Source organism: Chrysemys picta, chromosome 19 (assembly GCF_011386835.1).
Source record: "Chrysemys picta bellii isolate R12L10 chromosome 19, ASM1138683v2, whole genome shotgun sequence".
NCBI classification, from domain to species: Eukaryota; Metazoa; Chordata; order Testudines; family Emydidae; genus Chrysemys; species Chrysemys picta.
Window position 1 is genome coordinate 3,408,327 of NC_088809.1, and position 10,924 is coordinate 3,419,250.

A 10,924-nucleotide genomic window follows, 5' to 3' on the forward strand; every position below is an offset into this window, starting at 1 on the left:
GAACGAGTCAGGGCTTTGCAGCAAGAGCAGCTGCTGCCCCTCTTTCATACTGTACAAAAAGGGTGGAATGTGTATAGTTTTCAAAATTTTCCCCAGGAAAGATCAGTTTGAAATGCAATGTTTAGTTTCCAGTAAGTGTAATATACGATCCTAAAATAGTATAGCTCAGGTGCAGCTGGGAAATGCTTCCTCATGGGCTTCTGTGACACACATTGTCCATGAGTCCCCCCATTGCTCTCTATCTGGAGTCTGACTACTTTGTATTTGAAATCAGAAGACTGGGAGTCAGGAACCTTGTTCTGCCTTTGACTCTGCACTGATTCACTGTGTGACCTTGGGCAAGTTACAGAGGCCTCTCCATGCCAGTTTATTCATCTGTAAAATAGGGATAATAATACATACCCATCTTGTAAAGGGCTTTGAGATTCTTGAATGGAAGCTGTTATAGAAGTGGTAAGTATTAGTATTGTTTTGTCTTCCATTTTGCATGATCTGACACTTGTGGGGTTACCAGAGGCTAAAGAGTGGAGAGAGAGCATGGGAAGGCAGGAAGTAGGAGACAGATGATGTCCCAGAAGCTGGGAATGGGCGACAGGGGATGGATCACTTGATGATTACCTGTTCTGTTCATTCCCTCTGGGGCACCTGGCATTGGCCACTGTCAGAAGACAGGATACTGGGCTAGATGTACCTTTGGTCTGACCCAGTATGACTGTTCTTATGTTCTACCTTCACTTCACCAAACATGCTATGAAATCTAGGGTGAATCCAGTTTGCTGGGCCTGAATTTAGAAGTTGTAGACATCACTCCAGAAATCCCCATGTCAGCTCAAGTACTGCCACCTCTTTATCTAGGGAGTGATTTTTGTAGGTGCAATGATCTGTTATCAGGGATTTCTATGGAAGTTTGAGAGCCAAAGAGGTGAGATCTCATGTGACACAGATGTTTTGTTTTCGGAGATCAGGTATAATATTAAGCCTGGTGAATTAGAAAATCTTGATGGACAGAAAGGATGATCTTGTGTTTGAAGCACTGGACCAGGATTCAGGAGATCTGAGCTGTACTCTTAGCTCTGCCAGTGCGTGATCTTCAGCCAGATGTATAGGCAAAAATGTTCAGAAGGGGCCATTGCTTTGGGGTGTCTCAATTTTTGGGAGCCCAAGATCAGACACCTAGGCCCCATTTTTCAGAAAGGCAACCATATCAGAAGTCAATAGGGCTGAGAGGATAAATTAATTAGTGCAGATGAGATACTCTGACACTACAGTGATGAGCACTGCAGAAAAGTCTATAAGTAAGTAAAAGCAAGACAGTCTGTTGCTAGAGTTTCACTAATCTGTGAATAAAAACAGCTGCTGCAGGCTGCTAGCTCCTGGTTATGATTGGGGGGGAAAAATGCATGTTTTTTCGCATAACACCTCCACCAACAGCCATTCTCCCACCTGCTAGTGATGACACATCACTAGTTATTTTAGCGAGAGCTGTACACAATCTAACAAAAGACAGAGCTCCTACATGAATGAGGTGTCTGCAGTATCATGTAATATCACAGGATCACACTAACAGCAAAGACCTGCCTGTGCAAGCCAACAGGAGGTATTTTTAGTTGCAGACTCAACTGAACCATGAGTGAAGGCTATAGATACACAGCTCCAGACAGGCAAATGTTATAGATGACCCCAGGGCAGCGGCTCAAGGAACAGCGTGTACTACGTTCAGAGCCCCCAGAGGAGCCAAATTCAGAGTAACTTCCCTGGGGGGGTAAAGAGAGGGTGACTCCCATTGCTGGATTTATTCAGTACATACATATAAACCCTCAGTCCTGAACCAGCCCTGGCAGTGACCATTTTAGGTTTGACCTGGTTCCCTCCCTCCAACTTGTCCCAGTTCTTCACCTGCTTCCTCCCACTACCTGACTCCCTTCCACTCCATCTCCAGTGCCAGAGACCCCACCCATTCCCTCCTGTGACTCAGATCCTTCCTTCTACTCAGTCCTTGGTGCTAGAGACACCTTACACATGCACATCGGCTCCTTCCCTCCCTCCTGGCCCAAGAGACACCCTGCTCTCTCCCATCACCTGGATACCTTTCCACACTGGCTGTCAGTATGCAGCGTCCATCTTGGTATCTGCTGCAAACTGATAACTGTTGTCTATTACCTGACTAATCCTAGAAAAGGGGACTTGTCACATCCCCTCATGTTTAATGCTGATACACACCCAGCAAGGTAGTGGTGATTCAGCATTATGTATAGCTGACGTTGAATACAAGCCTGTTTAAAACAGGTGACACCAGTGAGTCCTGTACAGCATGTTTCAGCATAAGCAAGAAATTTAACTTACTTGCCTAGTTTAATGGGCTAGAATAATTAACACTCATGGGATCTACATGCCATGAATATGAGAATGAATCTTGACATTCGTAACAATAAGCTCACATCCCATTTTAATGACTGGAATGCCACTTAGCTGTCATTGTTGTGTAAGCATTAGGGTGGGGTATTTCCTTTCATTATAAGTATATCGTCACATCCTGAAGAATTCCAAAGCTTTTTCCAAACTTGAAGGGATATACATACTACATTCAGGGATTATTTCACCCACCTCTGATATACAGCGACCTGTGATTTGAAACATGGCAGCTCTTTAATAGCACACAGTAATATTTATTGCACAGCAGTTTAGGACAGGACATCAGGAAAAAAACAGTATCTTTTGGCCCTGTCTACTCTGGGATTAGAAATCAGGTTGACATCGTTCCAGAGAACTGTGTTTAACCATAATTCTTGATACAAGGGTTCCCATGGTCACGGTCAATATAGCTTTAGAACTAAAGAATAAAATCTCCATCAGGAGAGTATATTACATTTGTTTAAAAGAAGCACAGGAAGATGAAAAAGCACCAGTCAGAATTGTGCAATTATGACCTACAAAAATCTTATGACTGAATATCTGAAACACAAAAATACATAGGATGCAACAAAACATGGGTGGATGGGAGGGACTGTAAGAACCTATCAGCATTCAAACTGGTTTAACAGAAAACAAAGTTCACTGGTAGGCTAAACCTTCCGTACCAAGTATTGGCTGGGAGTGGATTTGTCTCACTTGGGTTATATCCCAAACACAAATTTGTGTTTACAACTTAAAAGCACTGAAAGATCCTGAAAGTTTAATTAAATGGAACAGAGAGAACTAAACACAGCTGAGTTGCCAGTCTGGTCCTCACTATATACAGGCAATATAGTCAGGGCACTGCTTAATTGTCAGAGTTTCTCAATCCTGAATATGTTTGAGCAACTGAATCATGATTAAACCACCATCAAAACTGCCTGACCTGAAAAACAGGTTTGAAAAACATGTGACCCTGCAAAGTATGCATCGCTTCCTGAAACAGTATATGGCAGAACTAGAATAACAACCCCATGGCTCAGCTGCTCTGTTTTTCTGACAGACAGAAAAGGTTACTGGAGGCATGATTTCCTGTTATTCTCATTCCTAGTTACTGGTTACTAGTTTAGCCCAGCTGAATCCCTGTAACTATACTGCATGTGACAAATTCTGACTCACACCAGAACTGCTCAGCTGAACCACTCCCAGATCTTCTTTAGTCATACTAGATTTCTAGTCACATCGTATTCTGGGAGGAAAAGTCAGTGGGGCCAAACTGGGGCCCATGAGCCAAATGCAGTCGATGGAGTAGTTCTACAAAGTGGCCTCATTAATTTGTAATGTGGGGTGCAGCCCATAGCAACTGCCCAGTGCAGTACACAATGCTCCATCTTGTTCCTAGCAGTAGTGGGTGCACTGAACTCCCATGAATGCATGCAGGAGTCAGTAGCCTGGTGGGGAATACTTTGCTGAAACCTTTAAAATCTGAGACAACCGAGAAGGAAAAGTGATCGTTTTCAGAAAGATGTCCTACAGGGCAGGGAGGAGAACAGTCTAGAAAATTCATTAAACGCTCTCCTCTTATCTTGTGACGTTCAAAGTTCACTCCCAGGTATAGCTGATGTGTTTCATTGTTAAAGGTACAAAGGTGCCTTTCTGTACTCCCTTTGCTCTGAGTGTGTAATGGTGACTCAGCAGAACACAGACTTGGGAGTTCAGCCTGTGATTCTGGCTGCAAGGGAATTTACACTGGAGAAGCAGCACTGAAAGCACCTGGGTACTAGTGGGCTAAAGAGAAAGTTGGGAATTATGGATACTGATTTTCACTTTCACTCGTGAGGCCAGAGTATTAGAAGTAGCCTATAGATAACAACATACTTAATGAAAAGTTTCAGAGTAGCAGCCGTGTTAGTCTGTATCCGCAAAAAGAAGAACAGGAGGACTTGTGGCACCTTAGAGACTAACAAATTTATTAGAGCATAAGCTTTCGTGGACTACAGCCCACTTCTTCGGATGCATCCGAAGAAGTGGGCTGTAGTCCACGAAAGCTTATGCTCTAATAAATTTGTTAGTCTCTAAGGTGCCACAAGTCCTCCTGTTCTTCTTTTTGAACATACTTAATAGATAAGAGGCATAAATAATGGGAATCGGTACTACAAAACCAGCACACTGGAGGAGAAAAACATTTCCTGAGATTGAACCTTAAAATGGGGAGGGGGAGAGGGGAAGTATTTTGGGTGATTCTCTCTCATCAAGAGGGATATGAGTCAATCTGTCCTGGCTCATGAGGACAAAATACAACTTCCTCCATAAGGCCCATCACTGGGTCAATGGAAGAAGGCTGCTTCTGAATGGAGTTCTTTTACTTTGTTGGACTAGCTCCTATTCATTGTTAAAGAGGTATCATCAACTTGAAATCAAGTTCATTAACAAAAATTAAAAATAGTTTCAGATCCTATGCCTGCCCAATTCCCCCTCGCAATTTTATGTGTTTTACAATAATGTTTTCCTATTTTTAACAATGTATCTGTCTCATGTTGCTGGGTAAAAGAGCCACACAACTACAGGGTTAAAGTGACCATTACACTTAGGGCCTGATCCAACTTGCAGTAAAGTCAACAAAAAGTCTTTCCTAACTGCAGCAAGTTGGAGCACATCCAAAGTGCTCTCAAGAGCATGTAGTAAACAAACTAAAAATGGAGACAAATAATTATTTACAGTGGACTGTAACTAGGGTGACCAGATCTCCCAATTTTATAGGGACAGTCACGATTTTTGGGTCTTTTTCTTACATAGGCTCTTATTATCCCCCACCCCCTGTCCCGATTTTTCACATTTGCTGTCTGGTCACCCTAACTGTAACGGTTACTATAGTAGGCACAAAATATTAACACAAAACTGTGTTATAAAGTTGATGACATCTTTATAGATCTCCTGGGAGCACAAGTGCTACAAATACTTGTACAAAGATTTGTAAAGGCATTTTCTTGTTTATACTATAGTGGAACTTGGTTAATCAAAGGAAACCCATAATGGACCCAAATAACTGACCATCTTGTGCTCCAGAATGTACAAATCTGTCTGATAAATGTCTTGTGATCATGGAGCCTTCTTTTCAGCAAGTGGGTTGCTTTGTAGTACTGCCCAATGACCTACTTTTGAAATCACTATACAAGGAAACTTGTGTTCCTAACTATGTCCCATGATCCGGCAAATGTTGTAGCCACCTGTGCAGTCAAACTGGTCACAAGATCTGGATTTTTTCCAGACTCACAATTCTTTATATATTATTCTGTCAACTGGTGGTTGGTGATACTTTTTCACATAAAACTGTCAGCACAACATATGGGGAAAAAATGCTTATACTTTGTAGAAAGAAAATTATGTTACCTGAAGAATTAAGGACATCCATGTGACAGTGTACCCCATAAGGCTGCACATCAGGTGGCAGCTCCCAAGGGGGTTTCTGTGATCCAACCCGTCACAATCCAGACTTGCCTAATCTGTGTTTATCTTATTTGTATGCAGTGTTGTTGTAGGCAGGTTCATCTCAGGATATTAGAGAGTCAAGGTGGGTGAGGTAATATCTTGTATTGGACCAACTTCTGTTGGTGAGAGACTAAGGGCTTGTCTACACTGGCACTTGACAGTGCTGCATCTTTCTCGCTCAGTGGTGTGAAAAAACACCCCCCTGAGTGCAGCAAGTTTCAGTGCTGTAAAGCGCCAGTGTAGACAGTGCACCAGCGCTGGGAGCTATGCCCCCCATGGAAGTGCTTTTTTAGAGCCGCAACTACACAAGCCACGTTAAAGTGCTGCCATGGCAGCGCTTTAAAGTTGCCAGTGTAGACTAGCCCTAGGGCTTTGTCTACACTTTGCACCTTTTAGCGAGACAGCTGTGCCACTAAAAGGCACGCAGTGTAGCTGTTGTTTGTCGGCAGGAGAGAGCTCTCCTGACAACAACAATCTTCCACCCCCAAGGAGCGGCAGCAGCTTTGCTGGCAGGAGAGCACTCCTGCTGACAAAGTGCTGTTCACACCGGTGCTTTTCATTGGTAAAACTTTTGTTGTTCGGGGGGGGGTGTGTTTTTTTAACAGCCCTGAGCAACAAAGTTTTGCTGACAAAGTTCCAGTGCAGACAAAGCCTGAGACAAGCTCTGTAAGCTCAAAAGCTTGTTTCTCTCACCAACAGAAATTCTGAGCTAAGGCTGAAACTGTAATTCACTAACTCATGAGACCAAACTCTGTTTTCAGCTATATACCAGACTCCAGTGGAGCTGTCTGGATTCACATTGTTGTAAATGAAACAGAATCTGGCATATTACACATAAAACAAATACACGCTTGTGACTGCCATAGCAAGAAAGTGCCATCCAGAGTATCAAGATAATAAAAGGGCAGAGTTAAATCCTCTGTGCATATAGGAAATGTGTCCAGTTCCAGAGTGCACCATGTCAGCCCTGGGGCATGTCTACACTACAGATGCTACAGTGGCACAGCTACAGCCATGGAAAGGATTTTTCCAGCTCCCTGAGAGGCAATAGAATTAATCCATTGACCTAGCCATATCTACATCAACTTAGGGTTAGGTTGGCCTAATGACAGCACGCAGGGCATGACATTTTTCACAGCCTTGATCAACATAACTAGGTTGATCTAATTTTTAAGTATAGAACAGGCCTTGAATTTGCTCTGCACAGAGAGGAAAAGAACAGAAGGGTGGGTGGGATGACACATTCAATTAGAGTGGCTGCCCAAGAGAGGCATCTCTACCCTCTGCCCAGCACAGAGGTGGGTTCTACGCTGACTCCAAATAAGATGGAACAGATGACCATAGTAGAAAGGCAAAGGGAGAGGCCACTGAATCCACAATTATGTGAATCCAGTGCACCAAATCCAGGAGGTGCAAAGCGGGAGCAGACACTAATCCAGCCCAAAGCTGGAATGGTGGCTATGTGGCCCACATGCACGTTGTGGGGGTGAATTCCATTCCTCCAACCTCCACCCCCCATCACCAAATTCTTTGCACAAAGCCCAAGTAATTGTTTATCTTATTTGGACATCTAGTTATCTGAGAAAATCGAGTGTGTATGTGTGTTGGGGGGATCATTAATTTCACCATAGTTCACATAAACACCATTGTTATTTTGAATGTGGAGTCTACATTCTGTGTGGGCATGCATATCCCTGTACTAGCTTAATAGAATGACACTTCCATGAAGCATCAATTATTCTGAAACAGTCAACAACAAGTTATTTTAAGATCAGACTGTTTTGAATAGGTAAAAAGAAAATGAACAGTAACTGAGTGGAAGCAGTTTAGCTGATATTATTGGGAACCACACCTAAAAACAATAAAAGAGACTCTAGTGTTTTCTGGTTTATTCATCACAGTGAAACAATTACAGAGATACCTCCCACCCACAGATATTCTGCATCTCTACCAGAGCCCTAGAGATCCGCTTTCCCTCTTCATCAAAGTGAGATAAAATAAATTGGTGAGAAACACATTGTAAAATCCTTCATCACAAGATTGAGATGCTTTAAAATCTACCTTACAATTAATTCACAATTAGAGACTCTCCCTCCAACTTCGCAGCTTTGCCTTTCCACAATTTTTCATATTTTACACTGAACCTCAGCCTCCTTTCTACTACTTCAAGGTATTATTCTGATAGATTCTGGATCTCTATACAAAGATCTTTGTTCTAATTTTATTTGTTGAGTCTGGATATTTAAATTATATTTAAATGAAAACAGTTTAAAAACTCTTTCCTGCTTCTACCATTTGTATTCCATTCTATACAGAACAGATGTCGATTGCTCATTATGTTTTATACTGAGTTTTAAACCCTTTAATTTAGTTCAGTACATACAGGGCTCCCGTGGATCAAGCATTTAGCCCATTTTTAGCACTATATACAGGAAAATAATAACCTACTAGGAATGAAACACAAACAAAACAAACAGCCACCCATTGAGGAAAAGTCAGAAATGTTAAAGGAAAACAAAATATAACATTGCTTAAACATTGTGATTTGTCATACATCTACGTATAACATTTCAGGGCAGTGGTTATTGCCCTAGTCTCTCTCTGGTTTTCCTGCTGTGACTGTTTTTCTAGCTTTTCTTCCTCTCTGTTTACAATGTGTACTGTGTGTTTGTATATATATATTTTTTAATTGTATTATTATTCTGGATAGGATCATTTCCTTTCATTGTAAACTGGGAGGGTGGGTTTGGTTCCATCAGGAGCAAAACTTATTATATTAAAGAACGCCAAAGGTGTATTAGTCAGGGGGAAAAAAAATCAAAATGAAATGTGTAACTTTGTACAGATTCCAGCTTGTGTTTGAGTGAGACAAAGTGTCAATTCTGGTAGATCTATTCATTTTTTTGTTGGACTACAATTTCATTCTGGTCCACAGAAAGAACTAGCAGTAAACTGAACACCACCATGTGACAGATTTTTGGATCTAGCAAACCCCTGGTATAACCCAGGTTCAAGGACCAAATGAAGCTCAATTAGTATGAACAACAATTTAATGTCAGCTCATATGAGGAAGTTGTTACATGACCTGGTCAGAACTTTCTCTTAAAAACCCTGGCAAATACTAGTTTGAATGTCTGACTGCAGCATTTAATCACTATGCTGTTTCATAACCTCCCAATAACAACATTAAGTTTGAAATATGCTTTAATTGTGGAAGAAAAATAGTCCAGGAAATAGAAGCTAATGTGATTAAACATGAATCGTGAGTATGACACATGGGCGTGCACAGATACTTATACTCAAATGATTAAGTTCCAAATAATGAAATTTCTCCGCTCTTCTAATAAGCTTCTACTGTTCCTGGGCTGCTTGTGTTTTTCACAATAGCAACAAACAATATTCCAGGACACAACAGTTACCATTGTTGCATTTTACCATAATTTTCAAAAAAGGTTCTCCTCCCCCCCACCCAAAGGAAAAGAAAAAAAAAGAAATGTAGAGTAAGTTTGACAATTATTAAGGACTCTGGAAACACACAAGCACAAACAAACAGACGGTAAAGAATTTATCCAGGTATACAGAAAAGTGTGCCTAAAGAATTGAAGACCAGTAAGATACGTTGGGGAAAACATGGGCAGGGAACATGTTTCTGATACAAGGGGCCTGATCTCCGTTTCCTGCACTACATATAGTAATTTACACTACTGCAGAATGCACCTTGTGTATCTTCTGGATGGAAAAGAATATGAATGTTTATGTTAGAAACATTAATGGAGAGAAGCAGACTCTGCTCTCTAAAATCAACAGGCACAAACTTATGTACTTTGGTCACATTAGGTGTAGTGATGGAAATAACTCCAAAAAAGTAATAATGGAAGTAATGGTAGTGGATCATCATAGGTAGGGAAGACCAGCAGGATGGACAGATAGTGTGCAGTAGATCACTGAGATATTAGCTGCTGAGTGTGCCAAATTAGTGATGGATGGAGAAGACTTATGAAAATTCTGCTATGTCTCCGGTATTCAGACATGAATAAATGGACTTAACTTACTTTAGAACGCAATGTGGGTGTAAAATATTATTAGGACAGGTCTCTGTTACACATTTGCAGTTGTGCCGCTGTAGCATGTCTGGTGAAGACATTCTAAGTCAATGGGAGAGAGCTGTCCCATTTGAATAACTCCACTCTGTGAGAGGCAGTACCTATGTCAGAGGGAGAAGTTCTCCCACCAACATAGCGCTGTCTACACGGGGGTGTTTGTGTGTGTTAAAGTTGGTATAACTACATTGCACCCCTGAGCAACATAGTTATACCGAAATAAGTGTGTAGTGTACACAAAGCCTCATATATACGATGACCTTTCACACCAACTTTGTGCTGGCATGACTACACTAGGTGCAAGGCAACACTGAATCAGGTCCAAGAGAAGGACCAACTTGGCTCTTCACTACTCAGCAGTGTCAGGCCTTGTTTACGTGCAGAAGTTGCACCGGTTTAACTTACATGAGTGCAAACCCACCAGTTCCCACTCTCATTTGGGTTTAAGGGCAGGTTATTTGAGTTAAAATATTAAACCAAGCCCAGTTTAAACAGACCCAGGCGCATCCACACAGCAACTCCTAGAGCCAGTTTAACTGATGGGCTTACGCATCTCACTGGACGTGAAACCAGCCCAGCTTCTCAGCACCACAAGCCTTGGTGCTCTTCACTCGGCTGGTGCCAAAGTTTCTGGCTCCTGGAAGGTGGCCATGGGCCAGAGAAGTTGGCACTAATGGTTTGCAGGCCCCTGCTCAGGGCAGCCGTGTAACAGCATGGGACGGAGGGCATCCATCCCTCGCCATAACCCAAGCTCTCCCCCGTCCTTGCTGCCAGAGGAGAGGAGGAAAGCCATCACTACCCACAGTAGGGTGACCAGACAGCAAGTGTGAAAAATCGGGACTGAGGGTGGGGGGTAATAGGAGCCTATATAAGAAAAAGCCCCAAATATCAGGACTGTCCCTATAAAATCGGGACATCTGGTCACCCTACCCACAGATCATTGG